A 24293-nucleotide genomic window follows, 5' to 3' on the forward strand; every position below is an offset into this window, starting at 1 on the left:
GTTGCTTTGTGTATAATGACGTACATAGATGGTTGTTTACATCATTCTTATTGGTAATATCTAGAAAATTCATTTCTTGCTTATCATGATCAAGTTTAAATTGAAGATGAAGACTTCTTCCGTTTAGCCAAAGGTGAACATTTTGTAGTTGGTTAAGTGTGCCATGCCATACCATGAAGACATCCTCTATGTATCTATGTATCTGAGCCATTTTCTGATGTTATTTTCAAATAACATCAGAAAATGGCTTAGATACATAGACGATGTCTTCATGGGACATGATAACATTTTTCCATAGAAAGTATGGTTAGTGCTGCAGAACGAAAAATTAGAGCACATTTTGGGTGACTTCTCAAATCCTCTTCTATTTCATTAAAAGATTCTGACATGCCGACTGAAACATGCACTTTCAATACAAGCAGCAGCCTTCCAGTTAACTTCCTGGTGAGCAGTAGCTTTACTACAGTGATCTAATGAGCAACTAGAGTGCTCACATTCTGAATTTGTGTGACACATTTGCAACTCTTCTTGATGGATTCAAAGTAAAAACTGAAAGCATTTCCTACTTACAGGACTGTAGTAAATGAGGAAATTAGGAAACTTCATGACAAATAAGTCTCCCAAGATAGGTGACGGAAAACAAGAGCCCAAATGTAGCACAGATATCACCCAGATGTAGCTCACATACAGCCTAATAACAGTAGTGTGCAAAACACTTTTTATTTTTTGTTTTTTTGCAGTTTTATATAATGATGACTGGTCAGTTATTGGAGCGTTGAATCTTACTTGGACCCCATATTGCGTATTTTGCACAAAGTACTTGAGATTGATCTTGCGAAACATTGAACTTTACTACTCTGTTAACCTGAAGGGGCTCTGAGCTGGGCTTTGTAATACCCATTTTTACATACTTGTTTTAATTAATTCTCATTGTATTGTATTAGGAAAGAGTATTTACTGTTTTTATTTACACTTTTATGATCTATGTTTCTATATGAGGCCGAAAAATGTTTATTGAATTAAATTGAAGCCTCCCAAGATGGTCACCAGTGAAAAAGGAGCCCAAATGTAGCACAAATATCATCCAGATGTAGCCCACGTATAGCCCACTGACAGAAGTGTGGAAAATTCCAGAACCAGTTAGGGCACTTTTAGAAGTCAGTTGGTAAGGGTTAATATGTCTAACCAATAGAAATGTGTTTTATAATTTGAAATAATGTAGGAAGGAATGTGAGTTGTTACTACATGCATTTGTGTGGAGAAAGAAAGGGAAACTGCCATTACTAGTTTTGCCTTGCTGAGAGCAGTGCATTACATTTATTTTGTGCATAAGAAAATCTTTTCTGAGTTTCTGATATTTTATATTCTACAAATCAATTTGGAAGGTGAGTTATACATTTGTGAGGCGTATTATGTGTAAGCTTTATTTTTCAATTTGGTAGGCTCAAGACTGTGAGTACTAGTAGAATGGTGAAGATGCAGCATCAAAGTATGGTGTACAAGATGGTGATATAAGGTTTTATTAATTAGGCTTCCTTTTCTAACTTCAGAGAGGTACAGTTGAAGTGTGCCGCATTATTTTTGCTGTTTGCTTGAAATTGGAAGTTTCTCCTGTGTTTTTTTATATTGAATGGTGTTATGGTACAGACATATTCATGTATGGTTTTAGTAATATGGTGTGACTTTTACTAAAGATATCTAGAGTGTTCCTACTTTCTATTTGTGTAGGTGTAATATTGTAAGTAGTTGTAGAATGGTAAGAATGTAGCCTGAAAGTGAGGTTTGAGATGTTTGTAGAGATGTTATTAATTAGAGTAATTTGTATGATGTGAAAAAAGTAATATTTCATATATACCGCATAATTACAGTGTTTGTTTGAAAATTGAAGTGTACTATGTGAAGTTTTGAGTTGTGCCTGGTGTTGTGACTGAGATATGTGTCTACCTCCTCATACATTTATGGAATGACCCAGGCACTACATTTGCACTCCTGTAATCACTCAGGTAGTACCTTAGTACTTCTGTAATAACCCAGGTAGTACTCATGCACTTTTAAAATGACCCACTCATTTTTTATGTATTCCAGTAATCACACTGATATTACCCCTGCAGTCATGCAATCACCTAGGCACCAGTTAAGTAATGTCCCTACAGGTATGCAATCATGCAGGCTGTACATATGTAGTCATATAATACCCACACACTATCCTTGGAATCACCCAGGCCCTGTTGTTGCATTCATCTATTCACGTAGGTATTACTGAAAAACTCATCAATGCCTTCATGTGCTATTTATACATTTGTCTATGCACCCAACGTGTATATTTGCACTCATGCAAATTAACCAGTCACTATCCATCTGCCTCTGCAATTATCCAGTGACTACCCTTCAACTCATTCAATCACCCAAGCACTACCCACGGAGTTTTGGAATCACTCTGGCAGATCTGTTACATGTCTCAGTTTCTAGGTTTTACTACATTCAAGAAATATTGTATACCTTTTTGTTTTAGATTTGAAAAGATAGAGACGTATGTATGCACGCTTTTAACAATATGGAGAAATGTATGTTTGAATCATGTAATAGTGTGCTGCTTTATAGTTGGCTAGGCCCAACACTTATGCAGTTATAAAAACACTCAAGTACTACCCATGCAGTCTTCGAATGATCCAGGCACTACATTATGCATCTACTGTAATCACTCAGGCATTACTGCTACACTCGCGCAATCATCTAGGCACTACCTATGCACTTATGCAATCACCAAGGTATTATTCATGCACTCTTTCAATCATACAGTCAGTACTCATGCACGTATATAATCAACCAGGCACTACCTTTGCACTCCTTCAATCACTGAGGCACTACCCTTGTACTTATGTAATCACTCAGCCAGTAGTCTTGCTGTTATGAAATCACACAGGCACTACTTTTGCACTAATTTATTCACTCAGGCTCTAACCCAGTAGTCCTGCAATCACCCAAAAAGGACCCATGCAGTTATAAAATCACCCAGTCACTTCCAATGTAGTCATGTCAATTCTCAGAAATTATCCCTGGTGTCATGCAATCACCCAAGTGTTACCTATGTATTCCATTAATCACCCAGACGTTACTGCTATACTCATGCAATCACCAATGCATTAGCTACACAGTGCTTCATATCAGCCAAGCACTATCCTTGCAGTCTTTCAATCATGCACACACTACTCTTGTACTTATGTAATCACTCAGCTAGTACTCATGTACTTATAAAATCACCCAGGCACTATCTTTGCAGTCATGTAATCACTTAGGCAGTATCGTATTACTTCTGTAATCTCCCGGGCAGTACTCCTGGACTTATAAAATCACTCACTCACTTTTTATGTATTCCAGTAATCTCCCAGATAATACCCCTGCAGTCATGCAATCACCCAGGCACTAGTTATGTACTACCTATACAGTCAAGTAGTCATGTGGGCTATACCTATGTAGTCATAAAATCCCACATACTACCTCTGCAGTCATAGAGTCACCCAGGCCCTACTGTTGCAGTCATCTATTCACTTAGGCACTAGCCCATGACTCATCTATGTCTTCAGGTGCTATTTATACACCTATCCCTGTGCTCAAATTCTGTGTGCACTTATGCAATTAGCTAGTCACTATCCATCTCATTCTGCAATTACGCAGTGACTACCCTTGCAGTCATACAATTACCCAAGCACTACCCATGGATTTCTGCAATCTCTCAGGCAGATCCATTACATGTCTCAAGGCCCGATTCACAGAGCTAACTTACGACAAAATCCTAAACTTACTACTCATGGTATAAACAGAGTGCACTTACGACTGTCCTAAGTTTACATCTGCACTCGGGCCGGAATTTCCACATGCGGAGTGTAAGCTCCGCACCCAAGTGTAAGCTCTGCACCCAGAGCGAAATTTCTACCATCTGGTCGGAATCTCCGCTTCTGGGCCGAAATACCCACAATCTGGTGTTAATTGACTATATCTGATGCAATGTGGGTATTCCGGCCTAGAAGCAGAGATTCCGGCCCAATGGTGGAAATTCTGCTCCAGGTGTGGAGCTTCCACTCCGGGTGCAGAGTTTACACTCCGGGTGCAGAGCTTACCCTTTGGGTGCGGAAATTCCGTCCCGATTGTGGACGTAAACTTAGGACAATCATAAGTGCATTCTGTGAATACCATGAGTAGTAAGTTTGGGATTTTGTCGTAAGTTAGTTCTGTGAATCGGGCCTTCAGTTTCTAGGTTTGACTATTTTCCAGAAATATAGTATACATATTACTTTTAGGTATGATGATTTGAAAAGGTAGATTAATATGTATGTGTGCTTGTAACAAACTGGTGAGACTTATAGTTGAGTCATGTAATGGTCTGCTGCTTTGTATTTTGCTAGGCCTAGCATTCATGCTGTTATAAAAATGCCCAAGTACACACCATTCAGTCTTCCAATGATGCAGGCACTATATATGCAGTGATGTAATCACTCAGGCGTTACTGCTGCACTGATGCAATCATCTAGGCACTATCTATGCACTCATGCAATCATTAAGGTATTACCCATGCACCCTTTTAAAAATGAAGCCACTACTCATGCACTTATATAATCACCCAGGCACCATTGTTGCAGAACTTCAATCATGGAGGTACTACCCTTGTACTCATGTAATCACTTAGCCAGTAGTCATGGTGTTATGAAATCACTCAGGCACTGCCTTTGCACTCCTTTAGTCACACAGGCAGTACCTCAGTAGTCCTACAATCAGCCAAGAAGTACTCATGCACTTAGAAAATCACTCAGTCACTTCCTTTTGGTTATGTAAATCCCTAGATATTACTTCTGTAGTCATGCAATCACCCAGGTGTTAGCTATGTACTCCTTCAATCCCCTTGACGTTACCTCTGTACTCATGCAATCACCAATGCGTTAACTATACAGTGCTTCATTCAGCCAGCCACTGTCTTCCACTCTTTCAATCATGTACTCTTGTACTTATGTAATCACTCAGCCAGTACTTATGCACTTATAAAATTGCCAAGGCACTACCTTTACACTCCTGTAATTACTCAGGTAGTACCTTAGGACTTTTTTAATCACTAAGGCAGTACTCCTGGATTTATGAAGTCATCCATTCACTTTCTATGTATTCCAGTAATCCCTCAGATATTACCCCTGCAGTTATACAATCACCCAGGCACTACTTATGTACTATCTCTGCAGTCATGCAATCATGCAGGCTGTAGCTATGTTGATAAGAATTCACCCAGGCAGTATGTTAACACTCCTTTATTCATTCAGGCACTAACTCAGTAGTCGTGAAATCAGCCAAGAAATACGCATGCCCTTATATAATCACCGGGGCACTACCTTTGCACTCCTGTAATCACTCAGGTAGTACTTTAGTTCTTCTGTAATCACCCAGGCAGTACTCATAGAGTTATAAAATATTGTATAGATATTTCTTTTAGATATGATGCTGGTTTGAAAATGTATAGACATATGTATGCATGCTTCTAAGAATATGGAGAGACTTGTATTTCAGTGATGTAATAGTCTGCTGCTTTATATTTCACTAGGCCCAACACGTATGCAGTTATAAAAAAGAGCCAAGTACTACCCATGCAGTCTTCTAATGATCCAGACAGTACATATGTACTGTTGTAATCACTCAGGCATTACTGCTACACTCACGCAATCACCTAGGCACTACCTATGCACTCATGCAATCACCAAGGTATTACCCATGCACTCTTTCATTCATGTAGCCACTACTCATGCACCTATATAATCATCCAGCCACTACTGTTGCTCTATTTTAATCACGGAGGTACTACCCTTGTACTTATGTAATCACTCAGCTATTAATCATGCTGTTAAGAAATCACTCAGGCACTACATGTGCACTCCTTTATTCCCCAAGTCAGTACCTGAGAAGTTCTGCAATCATCCAAGAATTACCCATGCAGTTATAAAATTACCCAGTCACTTCCTAAGTAGTCATTTAAATCCCCAGATATTACACCTGTAGTCATGCAATCACTCAGGCATTACCTATAAACTTCTTTAATCCCCCAGATGTTACTCCTGTACTCATGACATCACCAACGCATTAGGTATACAGTGCTTCATTCAGCTAGCTACTATCTTTCCACTCTTTCAATCATGCAGGCACTACTCTTAGACTTATGAAATCATTCAGCCAGTACTCATGCACTTATGAAAACGACCAAATACTATCATGCTGTCTTCCAATAATGTAGGCACTACATATGAACCACTCAGGCATTACTGCTGCTCTCATGCAATCTCCAATGTATTAACTATGCAGCCTTTCAAACATGTATCCACTACTCATGCATTTATATAATCACCCAGCCACTACCTTTGCACTAATGCAATTACCCAGGTATTATCCCTTTAGTCATGGAATCACCTAGGCATTATTACTGTAGTATAAAATTACACAGGCATTACCAAAGCACTTCTTAAATCATCCAGCTAGTATGTATGCACTTATGTCATGACCCAGGCACTACCGTTGTACTATTCCAATCACCCAGGCACTAGCCCTGTACTCTTTGTTTCACCAAACTGTATCTATGCACTTATAAAATCACCCATGCACTATCTCTGCACTCCTCCAATCACGCAGGCACTACTACTACACTCATACAAACTCACACACATTACTGCTACACTCATACAATCACCCATACTTTACAAAGTACTCCGACAATCTCCTAGACATTACCCCTGCACTTATGCAATCACCCTGGCATTACCCATCCACTTTTTCAATTACTTAGAAAGAACACATGGACTCTGCACATCTGTTCTTTCTTTCTGCGCTTATTATGTGTATTTATGCTTGTGTTGCTTCTTTCTGTACTCCTTTTAGGTCTTTCTGCCACCCTGTTTCCTCTTTCTGTATCAGTTTTATCTATTTCAACACCTCTGTTCATTCTTTCTGCACTTTTTTGTTTTTTTCTGTACATGTATTGTCTTTAACGCCTCTTTCTATACATCTCCTCTCTTTCTGCACCCCTCTTGCCTCTTTCTACACATCTGTTGCTTTTTTCTGCATTCCTCTTCCTTCTTTGTACACATCTGTTTCTTCTTTTTGCACCCCTCATGTATCTTTCACACCGTCTTTGGTCTTTCTGCACCCCTCTTGCCTCTTTCTGGATCTTTGTCTGCAGTGTCTGGCATACTTTTGGAATGCAATAAAAAAACATTTTTTCTTTATATATGAGAATGTTTGTGTATAAATATTTTATTAATATTAAATGATGTAATGAAAGTATTTAAAGTTTTCTTTCTTATCAGCTACACACCATTATTATTAATAAAGATTGAGTATGGCAAGAAAAGTCAAAAGAAAAGAAAAGAATACTTTTTTATAAGAAACAGAAAAAGAGAAATCAGACAAAGTATAACATGTGACTTTGAAGAAAAAGGCTTCTGGTAAGAGAACAAAAGAATTTGTTGAAAGAGTTTTAAATAAGATTACTAATTTAGAAATTGGAGAGAAGAACAAGAAAAGTAGTACAATCATTCAGAAGGAAACAAAAAATGGAGATATTAATAGAAAATCATGTTTTCAGAAAATAATCTATGATGAAAGAAGAATGAAACAGTGTAAGGATATTAGGAAGCAAATGTTTAAAAGTAGAGTTCTGCAAAATGCAATGAAAGATTGCAAGAAATGTAAAAGAAGATCTGCATTTTACAAGAAAAAGCAACAAATTGGAAGTGTAGTCGAAAATGCTTTTGAATTGAAAAGAAGATTGTTTATATTTATTTTGAAAAGAATGACAACATTGAATAAAACAGTGCATTTTATGAAGGAGAAAAGTAAAAGAAAAAGACTGGTCAGTAGAACTAACCTCTGCAAAAAACGTGGGGTGAATGGAAGCACACTTCTAGTACTGAACCTTTATTAAGTTCCTATGAGGTTGAAAATGTTTGTCCAATTGAAAAAGAAAAGATTGTTCCTAGAAATGTAGAAGAAGTAATAGCTGAAGAAGTTTAAGGGAGACGTTCACAAGTTCCAGTGTATAGGTGGGACTGTAGTAGTATTTGTAGTATACAACAGGAATCTATTGATATTTCACGAAATTTCTTACAAGAGTATGGTAAAAAAGTGTTAAACAGAAGAATAAGAAAGTGTTAAACAGAAGAATAAGAAAAGTGTGTTAAAGTACTTTTCATCATTAGAGAATGTTAGCAGTACATCACTCAGAAATGCGGAAGTTAGTAAGAAGATTGTACTATGTAAAGAGTCCTGCATTATGTTTGAGTAAAATAAACACTTCTTTTTTGCATGGTTCAGTATTGGAGGTAAAAAAAAGGTTGTGATGATATACAGTTAAGTTAGTAGTACTCAGAAATTTGCAGAAGAAATTACAAAGTTTAAGTTAGTTTGTTGTGAAAAACCAAACAATGGGGCCAATTATGATGGCGGACGGACCTGAGTCCGTCCGCCACCATAGAGTAGGAGGGACCGTCCGCAGGGGCAGCGGCGGTCCCTCCGTGCAAATTAGGATGTGACCGCCACCCTGGTGGTCACATCCTGTATTTTTAACATTGCGGCGGGTGCTGCTTGAAGCAGCACCCGCCACAATGTTAAAAATGTAAGTCATGCATTTGCATGCACAAAGCGGCAGGCACCGTGCGGTGCCTGCTGCTTTGTGCACGCAAATATAGGTGGGTACCATAGGTACCCCCCATGTGCACCCCCCACCCCCCCTTCACCCAGGGGGCCCCCAACGAGCCCCCAAAGTGAAGGTCCGTATGCTTTTCCATAGCGGATAGACACCGCCAGCCATGTTAAAGCTTTTCCACCGCGGACGGAAGGCGACCGCGGCGGAAAAGCTGCGGACAGATTTCTAGACCCACCGCCATCCTAATGTGGCGGTGGGTCTTCTGAGGCTCCGCAGAGGATTTTCCGCATCCTCCGGGCCGGCGGTGGCATCCGCCGGCCCGGAGGATGCGGAAAATCCTCCATCATAATCGGTCCCTATGTTTCTATCTGTTGTCGACATATTCACTAAAGTAGTGTTGATGTGTATTTAAAAAGTGAAAATGAAAACAATAAGTGGGACCAATTTGGTGCTTATTTGTTGGTAGAAGGACATTTTGAGTTGGCTAGTGATCAACGTATTTGTAAATATTATTACAGCAAACTAGAAGATAATTAAATGCCAGCAAGAGCTGTACATAATAACCTAGAATTGATAGGTATTCCTTCAGAACTAGTAGATTTTAAATACATATGAATCTATTCTTATTCAATCTGTGCACCAGTTTCAGGCTATTGTTCGTAGGAGCCTAAACAGGTAAAATGCATCCAACAGATTTACAAAGAGGTTTAAAAGGAAGAGTTGTGTATTTACTTTTAGATTTTAGGTATTGAAAATGTTGGTGTAGAGAGAGAAGAAAGTGAACCTGTAGTTACTCTAGTTAATGGTCTACCAAGAAAGAGTCGGAAAATATGGCAAAAGTTATTAGATGTCACCAAACTTCAAAAAGTTACATTATATCTTATACAAAACATTATTTATTACAAAAATATACATATGGACGAAGAAGAAATATCTTTAGGAGATGATAGAGAAAATTCAACTGGCCAAATAGGAAAAGTGAATGTCTTCAGGAGTGAAGAAATTTATGAACATTATAGTATATATCCTTTACATTCAAAAGAAGTGATTGGAAATACTATTGAATTATTCCAAATGAAGAAAGTGAAGGGAACTGCTCTGAGTGTTTGGGAAAGAAGTTTCGAAGCCTGTTGTTTTCCACAGATCTTCCCCACTGGAAAAGGTGGACAATATGATGAACGACCCGTGCAGATTCCAGCTTCAGAATAACGTACAACAAGATTGTACTGAGAAGATCCAAAATTTCGACAATGTTTTTGATATATATTTCATCTTCTGTTTGAAAGTGACTTGTCTGGACTTTCATATGCAGTGAACCACATATTAAAAACAGGAGTTCATCTTACACATGTTTCTACAAAGGATTTCATGGACAAAGTACAGCATAGAGACGATCATACAGAATCTCAGTTGATTAATTTGATGGCGGGTCAATGTGGTACTAATGATTATTGGTGTCATCATCATGGAGAACTTAAATGTATGTTAAGGAACCTAGGAACCTACATGGTTTGTTATGCTAAGCTGTGCTGAATACGCATGGGATGATTTACTTGCATTTTTACAAGTAGCAAATTCAAATATTAAAATCATTGAATTGAAGACATCTGGAGAACTGTGTTTCTCGGATTCTGTAAATGTGAGCAGATATTTTAATTATAGGTTTCAAGCTATGATATCTTTTATCTGCAATACAAATAACCCATCTCTTGGAGAAGTTATTAATATATTTTGGAGAAAGGAGTACCAAGCCAGAGGTGCCCCTCATATACATATGCTAATATGAATCAAGGATGCACCAAAATTTGGAACCAATTCTGATGAGACTGTTTTATCTTTCATTGAAGACTATGTTACCTGTGCTATTCCAAAAACAGGAGGAGAAAATACCTAAAGACAGCAAGTTTTTTGGTTTCAAAGTCATTGATGTGGGAAATATTGTAGACAGAAATACAAGTCAAAGAAAACACTTTATATAAAATATCATTTTGGATTTTCACGTCCAGTAATTTCCAAAGGAAGAGTCAACAGTTTCATGTCAGTAGTGAGGCCTACTATAACTCGAAAATCTCCAAAGAATACTGATAATATAAAAAGAAGTGAAGATTCAAAGTATATTAATGATTACGAGCCAGTGACTTTGATGATGCGGAATGCAACTATGGATATCCAGTATGTTGCAGATAATTCAATTGCTCGCTATGATGCATCGTGTATAACAAAATCTGAAACGACAGAGTTGAAAGAAATGTGGGAAGAAATTTCACAAGGGAAGACTCCTAGTAACAAATTGTACAGCTTTAGTTGGAAGATGCTTTCCAACGAGAGATCGGATCTTACGAATGTTCGGATCAGTTGACATCTGCAAGCTTATATTCAAAGTCAAGAGGAACCATGTGGATAAGTCTAGGTCTTGCTGCAGCCCGAAATTGAGTATTGAAATCTGTACAAGAATTTGAACACTTAGCATTAAATGAACCAGAAAGTACAGGTATTGTTAAAACAAACATGTTGGATACGTACTACTCTAAAAGAAGTACACATCTGGAAAACATATGTCTCTATGAAGTACTGCAATATTACAGCTTTAAGAGAAATGTTACAGAAAATATAACTGAAGAAAAATATGCGGTAATCGAATGTGATAATGTTTGGTAAAACATACCAAAGGAAATCTTATTAATCACAGGAAACTCAGTTGCGATACTGCAGATAAAAGGGAATTTTTCAATTTAGCTCTTCTGCAAGTCTTCAAGCCTTGGCGTACTGAAATGGAATTATTTGGAGATTTTGAGTGCTATTAAGATTCTTTTCATGCATGTAAAGATAGCATTGAATGAACAGTTGTTCCAAATGATCTACAAATGTTGAATAAAGAGATTGAACAAGAAACTAGTATTGCAGCTGAAATTGCTAATGACAGTTCTCAAGATAGTCAAAGTTCTGCTCTACTAAGTCAAGATCCACTAGAACACACTACTTCTTAAAACGAAGCAGCAATAGCCATGAGTGAAGTCCAAACAGCAATGGATCAAGCACAACAAGATATTATGGAGTTGGAAAACTTTGAAGAATAACTAAATATTGAACAGAAAGAAATATATCAGCAAGTTAGACAAGAGATCGAGTATGGTTTCCTTCATGACAAAAAGAATGCAACTGCAGATCATTTAAACCTATTCGAAAGTACATCAGTGGTCAAGTTGGTACAGGAAAAAGTTTCCTAATTAAAGTTTTGACCAGTTATCTATTGAAAACCACTGAATAACATTTATCTTGTGTTGTAATCACTCCAACTGGGTTAGCAGCACACAACATTAAAGGGATTACATTACATTGTTTACTGATGCTACCAGTTGAACATGAAAATAAGTTGGAATATCACAAGCTATCTGGAAAAGCTTGCTATGAAGTTTCAAGAGTACTAAATAAAATGAAACTTCTGATAATTGATGATGTGAGCATGGTCTCAAATGTAATGCTTGAATTTGTAGGTTTAATGTTGCAACAGATTGGGGGGCGTGGCTAGCCAACACCCAAGATGGCCGCATGGAATAAAGCTACGGTCAGCCACTGACCAAATCTCCCCCAGCATCCATTACATTTACCTGTTTGCCCGCAATTCTAGACACAGCTGACTTACTCTGAGGAGGGGATTCGTCTGATCCATTGCCGATGTATATCGGACCCCATTTGCCACTACAATTAGCTGTTAGCGTCGCCAGCTGGGAGGAAAGTGAAGACCCGTGATGTCGCACAGCTTTCCCTGCCACCGGCTGCCGTGTTGGAGACGATCGAGCCTGGAGGATGCCCGGCGAGTGAACCACAGGTGACCGAGGAAGACTCGGGACGCTCAGGACATCACACCTGTGGCACATATGCCAGATGAGGTCTGATGCACTTCTCCAGCGGCTCCCTCGTGAAACACAGATGGAGGCTCCTATTGCTGTGCATACCCGCTGCGCCTATAAATGGTATTGGGGCCCATTGGTGATATGGGACTATTAGAGATGTTTTCCTCATCCCCCCTCCCCTCCTTTTTGCTGTTTGGATCTGCAGTGGGCCAGGTGTTCTTTGCAGCGACGGCTGCGACCTCCTTCCGAATTTCCTGACGGCTCTCCACGCGGGCTGCCTCTTTGGGCCCATTGGCCCCTTGGGAGGTCTGGGGCCCCCTCCAGTGTCTGCACCGTGGGAAACAACCACCACCATTTTCTGCTATGAGCTGCTCCCTACCGAAGGGTCACTGGTGCAACTGAACTGACCTCACTTGTCTGTAGTCCTGCATATCTGGTACTCAACGCTCCCCTGATCCGATGGCTCCCAGTCCAAGGTGTGGAACTGGACACAATGGCCACAGCAAGAGACCCCAAGCCATCCGCTATGCAAAGCCTGTCGAAATTTGCCCATTCCAAGCCAGAGGAAACAGAGGGGAAGCAGGATGGTGCAGAGGCAAGGCAGCAACGTGAAGACGGAGCCCGACACTGCTAGACATAATGGAGGCAGCTCAGGGAGTCCGTACAGCGTTGGAACTCAAGATTGACACTGTCTCTATACATGAGCTGTGCTGATCTGAGGAATATGGGGGAGTGGGTCAAGGCAAATGAAGGTTCTATTGCCACACTCACACACTCAATGACGCTGCTGGAAATGATGGTCAAGCAACTGCAGGCCCAGACGTCCAACCTAGAGGCTCAACTGGAGGATTATGAAGGGCGCGCGAGGAGGAACAACGTGCGTATTCTGGGCGTTCCCGAGTGGGCGGAGGAGAGGCCGCTGACCTGTTCCTTGAAGACTTGATCCAAAATCATCTACAACACCGATCCCTCTCCAAATATTTATCAGTCGAACGCGCCCACAGGAGGCCCTCAGAAGCCGGCCACTCCACCGCGTCCCATCCTGGCTCGGATCTTCAATTTCCGCGACCAGGACATCATCCTTCAAGCTGGAAGAGCAGGACCTCCTCTCAAATTTGAGAACTCGAGCATCACTGTTTTCCTGGACTTCACATACAGAGTGCAGCAGAAACGCTGCTCCTTCCTGGAAATAAAGCGAGCTCTCAGGGGCCACAATTTGAAATATGCCATGCTCTTTCCAGCAAAATAGAGTGTGCAATCAGGCAGTAAGTTGCTGTTTTCTTTCAGTCCCCAGAGAATGCCTGGGACTGGCTGGAGAGGTGGCGTTCCCCCGCAGACCATGATAGCTCATCCCTGGATCAACATCATGGATCCAACTGTCCTCGGGGAAAGATTGACTGAGTTTCTAAGACACAGGTACTGGCAGGCTTTGCATGAACTGGGCTCCCAGCCCGTATTTAGTGATCAGCAATGGCGCTGACTAAGATGGCCCTTGCCACGATCCTTGGTTATGGAGAGGGGGGTGCACTCTGCATCCGGATATTGTTTAACATATGGGTTGTTTCCCATTATGAGCGCTCTAGGATCATTGTTAGTGTTTAATTGCAGCCTCATTTTGGAAGGGGGTGGGGGACATATCGCCCAGAGTGATTGGAGCTCCATATTCCCAGCTTGGGTCTACAAGACCATTTAGGGTTCTTACGGGGGAGGGTCGAATCTTGGGGGAGCGTTCCCCTCTACATAATTCTAGTTATGGGTATATAAGTGCTCTGCAAATTGGGTTGGTGGGCAGTTCTGAGTCCACATTGCAGGGAGGCAGGGTGGGGAGGGTTCCACGGCATTTTACAAAGGGTTTTATTCAATTGTTGTTATGTTTTAGAGCAGTCTGGCTGTCACGGTCACATACAACTTCCGGGGGGGGTTACCAGCATACACAACGATCTACCCTACACACTTCTGATGTGCTTTTGGATGGTCCCATCCACGGGGTTCCCGTTATGGTCCAGTGGATCTCCCCGGGCCAATTTTTGCCAGTGGTAATGCGTGACCCGCCTATCTTCCTTTCCCGGTGTGGTGATGTCTCCCATTATGTGCTGTCGCTTCTTTAGCCCTGTGGGAAGTGGGGCTCTTGTTCTCTGATGCAAATGAGTGGTACTCCTATTGCCTCTGCATTCCTGGGTCTACTCGAAATAATACATTTAGTAGACCCACATATGAAGAGAAGAGGTAGTGTTTTGATGGGATCCAATTCTTTACTAGCTCAGAATTATTGACTGAGGTGTCATGATACCCCACCTTGTAAAAACCTTAGTCCCCTGATAGAAATATTATTCAGGCCCCGGAGATATTACAGCTAGAAGGCTCAACAACCGCTTCTTTGGCTACAACACCTCTTCGATGCCTTGAGCCTTTTGGCTCATTGTTTTCTAGTGGGAGAAAAGAAACAATATTACGGTATGATCAGCAAACCATCTCTCAAGTTCCACAGACGAGTAGATTAAGCATGGGCGCAAAATCCGTTCCGCTCGCGGATTTTTCGGATTTTCGGCAAATCCGCAATCCGTGAACTCTCACGGATGTGGCGAAAATACGCAAATCCGTGCGAAGCGGATTTTTTGCTTGTGTTCGCACTGCTCGCGGTCCGCGGCGCGGGCAGCAACAATCTCGCATTTGCAAAAGTACAAAAATTACAATTGGGGAGGGGTGAAGGAAGTGGCCCAGTCTCCAACTTCCTGTTCCTGTCCAGCAAGCTCCTCCCATAGGGGTGGGGTGAAGGAAGTGCCCCAGTCTCCAACTTCCTGTTCCTGTCCAGCAAGCTCCTCCCATTGCTTAGTCCATTTCCTGGCCACTTTGATTTCGATCTTGACTGGGAAGGATTACTTTTTGTGGATGCTGCTGGATATTTGGATTTGAGGCCTTTTGGATTACTTTTGGATTCGAAATTTTATTTCACAAGGAAGTAAGTTGATGTTGTTTGTTTGTGGTGATTTTTGTGTGTGTTGCTTGTTTTTCAACTTTTTGGGGGGGAAAATCTGCAAGTTCGCGAGCTGAGGATTTTTTTGCTTGTGTTCGCACTGCTCGCGTCCCGCGCAGCAACAATATCGCACTCGCGAAATTGTAAAAATTACAATTCTGCACATGAATTGAAAACCACCAGGCTTAGTTATGGGTGCATGCATGATACAACTGTTTTGTAAGCATGGGCGCAAAATCCGTTCCGCTCGCGGATTTTTCGGATTTTCGGCAAATCCGCAATCCGCGAACTCTCGCGGATGTGGCGAAAATACGCAAATCCGTGTGAAGCGGATTTTTTGCTTGTGTTCGCACTGCTCGCGGTCCGCGGCGCAGGCAGCAACAATCTCGCACTCGCGAAAGTACAAAAATTACAATTGGGGAGGGGTGAAGGAAGTGGCCCAGTCTCCAACTTCCTGTTCCTGTCCAGCAAGCTCCTCCCATAGGGGTGGGGTGAAGGAAGTGCCCCAGTCTCCAACTTCCTGTTCCTGTCCAGCAAGCTCCTCCCATTGCTTAGTCCATTTCCTGGCCACTTTGATTTCGATCTTGACTGGGAAGGATTACTTTTTGTGGATGCTGCTGGATATTTGGATTTGAGGCCTTTTGGATTACTTTTGGATTCGAAATTTTATTTCACAAGGAAGTAAGTTGATGTTGTTTGTTTGTGGTGATTTTTGTGTGTGTTGCTTGTTTTTCGACTTTTTGGGGGGGAAAATCTGCAAGTTCGCGAGCTGAGGATTTTTTTGCTTGTGTTCGCACTGCTCGCGTCCCGTGCAGCAACAATCTCGCACTCACGAAATTGTAAAAATTACAATTCTGCACATGAATTGAAAACCACCAGGCTTAGTTATGGGTGCATGCATGATACAACTGTTGTGTTGAAATTTATTTTTCACATGATTCTGGCCAGGGCATGGATGGCATTGGATTGTGGTGATTTTTGTGTGTTTTACGACTTTTTGGGGTGGTGTTGGGGGCTTGTTATGTGGGTGGGGGCCATTTTATTGCCTGGTCCCGTGTGGGTGGGGGTCTATGGGCCATTTTTAAGCCAGTTTGTGTGCTTTGTGCCATAGGCCTGCACCCAGTGTGCTCTGATTTCATCCATTATGGCCAGGGGGCCCAGAATCGGTCTGTTCGCGGATTTTGCTGGTTTTTCGGCACGTTCGCGCCGTGAAGCAACAATCTCGCACTCGCGAAATTGTAAAAATTGCAATTTTGCACCAGAAAACCACCAGCAGGCAGCATAAGCCTTCTGAAACTTCATGGATGGCATTGGATTGTGGTGATTTGATTTGTGTTGTGTTTTTTGACTTTTTGGAGTAGGGGTTGGGGGCTGGCTATGTTGGTGGTGGCCATTTTGAGGCATGGTCCTGGCCATGTGGATGGGGGTCAAGCGGCCATTTTGAAGGCAGGCAGTGAGCTTTGTGCCATAGGCCTGCACCCATTTTGCCTTGCTTTCACCCATTGTGCCCAGGGGGAGTCAGTGGTACATGAAACTATAACCCTCTCTGTGTGTGCTCTCTTGGATCAATGTTAAATTCCTGTTTCCCAAAAAGTTAGCAATTCTTAATTTTGAAATTTCCATATTGTGTGGTGTGCACGAGTGTATTCATAAATGCCTACTTGCAAACTATTTATTGAAGTGCTACATATGCAACATATATTTACAGATGTTCCTCTGTCTTCGTTTGCTTGTAGGTGCATAAAGTCAATAAATCCGCATCATCGTTGAGCATCAGTGCCAGGAAGAAGTCCTGCTGCGGCCTGTTGTTCCGACATCTGAAGAAGATGGCTCCAAAAAGAGGTGCCCGTAGGTCCTCTAGCAAGAAAGATGTCTCTACTAAGGAGAAGAAGAAGCAAGTGGCACCACTTACCAAGGAGACTGGTGGCACCACCACTAACTTTTTGTGGGGAAAACAAAGGCCCACCATGAGTGCTGCACAGGTAGCCTGTTTAGTGGTTACATCACCAACGACCAGTGATGTTGGCTCATCGCAAGAAAGTAGCAGCACACCATCAACACAGGTTGTAACTCATCTCACAAGTACTATTCAACAACCAAAGCCGCAACAACAACTGTATGGGTTACTAGTACAAGCACAAGTACATGCGCAAAGAGCTGTCCGAGAAGGAGCTGTCCGAGATGGAGCTGTCCCAGAAGGAGCTGTCCGAGAAGGAGCTGTCCGAGAAGGAGCTGGCCGAGAAGGAGCTGGCCGAGAAGGAGAAGGCCGAGAAGGAGAGGTCCATGGAGAGTTGCAAGTAGCGATCAGTGAAGAGGCCCATGTAGCGGCGCATGGAGCGGTGCAAGTGCCCACAATGGTTGTTCTTCCAGAAGTAGGGGCACAGGAGGAAATTGACTTTGGAGCTGGGGTATCATGTCAGGAAGACGAAGGCACTCCTCCTGATGATTCATTTTCTCCCAGCTCCCCACCAAAGAAAAGATCAAGGAGTGTGTGTAGAAGTTCCTCTTCAAGCCCCGCTCCATCAGATGATGATCTGGATCTAGACTGGCACCCATCTCCGACGTCTGAGAGGGAGGCACACCATGAGCTGCGAAAGGTATCAAATGTTAAAAGGAAGGGCCCCGGAAAGCTCATACTTATGGATCCGAACGTCGGACTTGATGAAGTGGTTCATTCTGATGTTGATTAACAGGATGACAGCAATGACCTAGTCATCACACACGTCATTCCAGCCACACCGGCCATTCAGCAGACAGACATTTATACCCTATCCCGACGTCAGGCTGAGCGTGACGCTGGCGACGTGCCACTGGTAGCACCACCAATGCAGTCAAGTAGTACAACAAGTTCAACAAAACCTACAGCTCCCATATTTTCTCCCCAGAGGGGGACTCCATCCAGCTCGACTCCCTCAAGTAGGGTTGCTGAAATAATTGCACAACCCAGTAGATGTCTGCAAGGCTCATCCACCACTGCTTCATCTGGCATTGGCAGTATCATCTCGTGCGCCAAAACCAGAGGTTTCAAGTCCCCAGTTTGGAACTTTTTTAGTGTCCATGCAAAGTATGATAACATAGCCGTTTGTTGCATTTGTAAGACTAGCGTTAGCCATGGTAAGACTGGGACCAACTATGGAACCGGAGGCCAGATAGGTCATCTTGAAAGAAGGCACGCTGTTGAATGGGTTGCGCACCTAGCAAACATCAAGGGAAAGCAATCCCAAAGGGCAAGTGGCCAAAATATACCCATACTAGGTGTTTCATCTGAAGATGACGGGGAGGTAGAAGAAGCGTCAGACATGTGTCCGGTTGCACCCAGTACCCCTGGCAGCACCACACCCTCCGGAACACATAGGAGGCACACTGAGAGTCTGGGAGACACACCAATGCGGAAAATGTCAACACTGATCAGAAGTGGGTCGAAGAAGGCATCAGCATCATCCCGTAAATTTGTCCAGCACACCATTTCAGCCATGTTCTCCTCAGATGTGCAATTTCAACACAACCACCCAATTGTACGCCTGTATAACACTAAGCTGGCTAAAATGCTAGCGGTGGACCTTCTCCCTTTTTCGTTTGTCGAAGGTGTGGGTTTCCTTGAACTCGTGGCAACACTGGCCCCTAAATGGAAGGTTCCTAGCCGGTTCTATTTTGCCAGGGTTGCTGTTCCAGCACTATATAAAGAGGTGCTTGAGTTGGTTGGGGCTGCTTTGCAGAAGAGTGCTGTTCACACTATGCACCTGACAACCGACATGTGGACCAGTTGCCAAGCCCTTGATTACATGTGCATCACTGCACACTGGGTCTCTTTTTCAGGGGTTACAAAACAGATAAATGCAGGCGGTGACTTGGTCGAGATTTTTAAGGGTGCTCGTAAACATGCAACATTAGCCATGTTTGGCATGGAGAAAAGTCATGCTGCAGCCAACATTTTGGATGACTTCAACAAAAAGGTCTCGCAATGGCTGCCCCCAAGAAAATGCAAGGTTGGTTATGTTTCTACTGATAATGGCAGCAATGTAGTTAGGGCCATGGAGGACGGTTTCTATTTCAGAGTGCCGTGTTTGGCGCACTGTATGAACCTTGTCGTGCAAAAGTTCTTGAAAAAAGAACTTGCAGTCGATAAAATACTGACCATCTGCAGAAGAATATGCACACATTTTAACCATTCGTTTAAGGCCCGGAAGGAGCTGAGGCGCAAGCAAAATGAACGTAGTATGCCAGTGAAAGCAATTATCCAGGAGGTGGCAACACCTTGGAACTCAACCTTCTACATGCTTGAGCGTCTGCATGAGCTGTTTCCAGTACTCAATGAGTATTTCTACAACCTGGGTGGTGATACGACAGAAATGATGCTAGCGGTGGAGCAATGGCAGCTAGTTAAAAGCCTGACAGACATGCTTCGTCCTTTTGAGCTCTTCACGCGTGACGTCAGCAGGGAGGACTGTTCTTTGAGCAAAGCTATCCCATTGTTGCTAAAGCTCGAGCACCAAGTCAAGGTGGTGTCTTCACAATTAAAAGATGCTGGAAAGAATGAAGCATATGAGTTGGCGCAGAGATTATTACAACGCCTAGTTAGCAATAAACGGCTTGTAAATATCAAGAAACAACAGCACTACATTTGTGCTACTATTCTGGATCCACGTTACAAAAAGCCATTGTTTGGCAAAGTAATAATTCCTTTTGAAACATCAGATGTTACAGAGTACAAAGGTTGGCTAGCTCAGTCAGCCATTCGTTTTGAAAGAGAGCGGAAGGAAACTGTACGAAAAGACAGTACTACTAGTGAATCAGCAGGCCATCAGGCGTCCCAAAAAAGCACTTCTGCATCTGTGCCTCTGGCAGAAGTGAGTGACTTTTCCACTAAGCCGTTAATCACACCAGCAACCGTATCAGATTCTGCACCAGGCCCAGGCGATATGTCTGAAGCGGATTGGCTAAGTGAGCTAGGGTTTCCTTGTCCCAGAAAGGACACAGAAGTGCAAAGTACAGGAATGCGGGAGGACATTATTTCAATGGTGCAGGCCTATCTGGATGACTCCACAGCGGTCAATATTACTGAGGACCCATTGGCGTATTGGCATGGGAAAAGAAAAATATGGCGAGAGCTTACCAACCTGGCTATCAATTACTTGTCTTGCCCACTCGCAAGCGTGTCTTCAGAACGTGTTTTTAGTTCTGCTGGTGGCATTGTGACTTGCAAAAGGTCCCGCCTCTTGCCCGCAAATGTGGAGCGGCTCACCGTGATAAAGATGAACCAGCACTTCATACCACCAGATTACAAAGTACGAGAATGCACGCAGGAAGAAGAGGACACCGACCTACCTGAGGAAAGTTCTCCTCAGTTACCAGAAGTACAACCGAGTGATGAATTAGCAGAGTATGAGGACGAGTTCTGCTTCCCTGACAGCGAGTTCTGAAAATGAGTCAATGACCCATTAACTGTAAATTTAGTCCTCCTTATTCACTTTTATTCCTGTGTGTCTGTCTTTCTTTGTTTAGCAAGTGCTTCATCACATTCACAACAAAACTGTAATCACCCCATCACAAGCAACAACAAGCCCATCAGCAGAACTGTCTTGATTTTGATGCCGCAGCATTCCTCATGTTCACAACAGTTAGTTGACAAGAACTCAGTCCTGGTCGTCTATCCTCCTCCTCCACTCATCCTATCCATTTCCCGTAATGCTGATGCCTGGATTCTGCACAATGAAGAAACTTACGTTGAGTCCCCTAAAGAGGGACTGGAAGTAGTGAGTCCTCATTTAAATACATTTTGCTAAGTGTGACTTTTTTTCCCCGATTTGCATTTTTGGCTGTTTGGGGGTGTCAACTGTCAAACTTGTTTGCGCTTGGGTTTACGGGTCTTGGCTGGGCCATTGCTGGCAAGGTCTATTAAGGGATGAAATTGGCCAGTTGTGGCCCTGCTGCAGAACGCTTTAGGACTCTGTGAATTCCAGGTGGAGCCAGCCCTCAAACACAAATTACAGGTAAGATAAGCGTTTGGATGGGAGGTAGTATAATGGAGTGTTCGGAGAGGCGAGAGAGTGACAGTGGTACTAGTAGTAAAGTCCTAGGGCTCTTGAATTAACAAACTCTGTGACAGGCATTTACTTTGGAAAACATTTGGCCTATTGCACGTGAACGTTTAGGCGTTATTATTGCTCGCTTGCCTGTCTTAGGGGTGCTGTCTGTGGGGCTTCTAGGTTTTTGTGGTGTGTGAGCACCGCTGCCACATTTCTAATGTTGATTGCTTTTGTTTTGCAGAAAATCCACGCCGGGAAACTCCAGTTGTGGCCCTGCTGCAGAACGCTTTAGGACTCTGTGAATTCCAGGTTGAGCCAGCCCTCAAACACAAATTACAGGTAAGATAGGCGTTTGGATGGGAAGTAGTATAATGGAGTGTTCGGAGAGGCGAGAGAGTGACAGTGGTACTAGTAGTAAAGTCCTAGGGCTCTTGAATTAACAAACTCTGTGACAGGCATTTACTTTGGAAAACATTTGGCCTATTGCACGTGAACGTTTAGGCGTTATTATTGCTCGCTTGCCTGTCTTAGGGGTGCTGTCTGTGGGGCTTCTAGGTTTTTGTGGTGTGTGAGCACTGCTGCCACATTTCTAATGTTGATTGCTTTTGTTTTGCAGAAAATCCACGCCGGGAAACTCCAGTTGTGGCCCTGCTGCAGAACGCTTTAGGACTCTGTGAATTCCAGGTGGAGCCAGCCCTCAAACACAAATGACAGGTAAGATAAGCGTTTGGATGGGAGGTAGTATAATGGAGTGTTCGGAGATGCGAGAGAGTGACAGTGGTACTAGTAGTAAAGTCCTAGGGCTCTTGAATTAACAAACTCTGTGACAGGCATTTACTTTGGAAAACATTTGGCCTATTGCACGTGAACGTTTAGGCGTTATTATTGCTCGCTTGCCTGTCTTAGGGGTGCTGTCTGTGGGGATTCTAGGTTTTTGTGGTGTGTGAGCACCGCTGCCACATTTCTAATGTTGATTGCTTTTGTTTTGCAGAAAATCCACGCCGGGAAACTCCAGTTGTGGCCCTGCTGCAGAACGCTTTAGGACTCTGTGAATTCCAGGTGGAGCCAGCCCTCAAACACAAATGACAGGTAAGATAAGCGTTTGGATGGGAGGTAGTATAATGGAGTGTTCGGAGAGGCGAGAGAGTGACAGTGGTACTAGTAGTAAAGTTCTAGGGCTCTTGAATTAACAAACTCTGTGACAGGCATTTACTTTGGAAAACATTTGGCCTATTGCACGTGAACCAACACGATGACAGTGTTCAGTTAAATGAACTTACTGCAAAACCACCACCCACCAAGCTCAAAAGTAGTAAAAAAACAGGTTTGCTCAGATAAAGTTTGAAAAAGTATATTTATATCCCTAACAAAATAATCTCCCGCAAGACCCTCCCTAACCCCAACAAATAAATTGTCCTTCAAAAGTCCCCAAAAAACCCAACTCCCAATTCCCATCCCCCAAAAGTCTCTAAAAAAGGGGCAAGGGACACTCTAGGGATGCAAGGTGTTGAGTTTGGCCTCCAGGGCATCATGCCTTAGGGCCAGGGCATCATACTTCTCCTGGAGGGTGGCGTGATCTAGGCGGAGGCCCTCCACCACATTCTGATACTCGTTCCATTTCTGGACCTCCGCCTCTAGGTCGGACACTCTGCGGAGTGCACGGCGCAAGCGAGCCTTAACAGTACTGTGAGGTGCAGCCTTTGCTGCTCGGCGGTGGCGTCTTCCAGCACGGCTCCGGTTTGCTGGAGCACTGCGCTTACCGGCAGAACGTGGGGTCACGGAGGAGGATGTAGATGTTAGATTTGATGCACTGGAGTGCGTGTCGTCCCCCTCCAGTTCCACCAGCCGCCGATATTCGGCAACAGTTGCTTCCAGCCTCCGTTGCCGGGCCAGTACAGCCAGCATACTCCTCGTCGGTTTTGAGGTTTTAGTATTGCCAACTATATGAAGAAAGAAAGACATAATATGTAACCAATGCTCTTTAAGAATATGATTAACACAAAATAATTCAGCAGGAAGTTGTGTCACAGTACAACTAGCAACTAGCCAGCGCAGTACAAAACTATTCAGGCCAGTATCATGGGCGTCTGCAGGGAGGGGCAAGGGGGGGCGCTTGAATCACCATTTCCCTTCCCACAACTCACTTGTATCCTTGGTTTAATGCTCTTTCATATGAAAGAGATCTGGCAGAAGCCCAGGCGATATGTCTGTTTCCCTCTCTCTCTCTGTCTCCCTCTTTATGTCTCCCTGTGTCTCCCTCTACCTCGCTGTCTCTCTCTCTCTGTCTCCCTCCCTCACCCTCCCTCTGGCTCCCTCCCTCTCTCTCTCTCCTTCTGTCTTCCTCTCTCTCTGTCTCTGCCTCTATCTGTCTGTCGGTCCCAGCCTGCTGTAATTACCATATTGTAATTTGTCACTGGGCCACCACTGGATACACATCATATCCTATCTAAGAGTCAGATAGTACCATGATCCAGCTTACCTGTACTCGCCACCGCCACTGTCTCCTTCCTCACAGTCTGTACTTCTTGGTCCGACTCCTCTAGCGCCGCCTCCTCCCCAGATTGATCCTCGGACTCAGAGTCAATGATCACCACCACATCCGAGCTGGCCCCGTCACCAGATGTTCCACCTACAAAGTAGATTTAAGAATGTTAGATTACACCACTCACTAGTATTTGGTCTATGAATGAAAAAATGTGAAAACAGAAAAATTAATTGACTGTCTACTCTAGTCTAAAGTGAAAATGTCCCTCCTTCCAGGGAAGGCT

Source organism: Lissotriton helveticus, chromosome 10 (genome assembly GCF_964261635.1).
Source record: "Lissotriton helveticus chromosome 10, aLisHel1.1, whole genome shotgun sequence".
Lineage (NCBI taxonomy): Eukaryota > Metazoa > Chordata > Amphibia > Caudata > Salamandridae > Lissotriton > Lissotriton helveticus.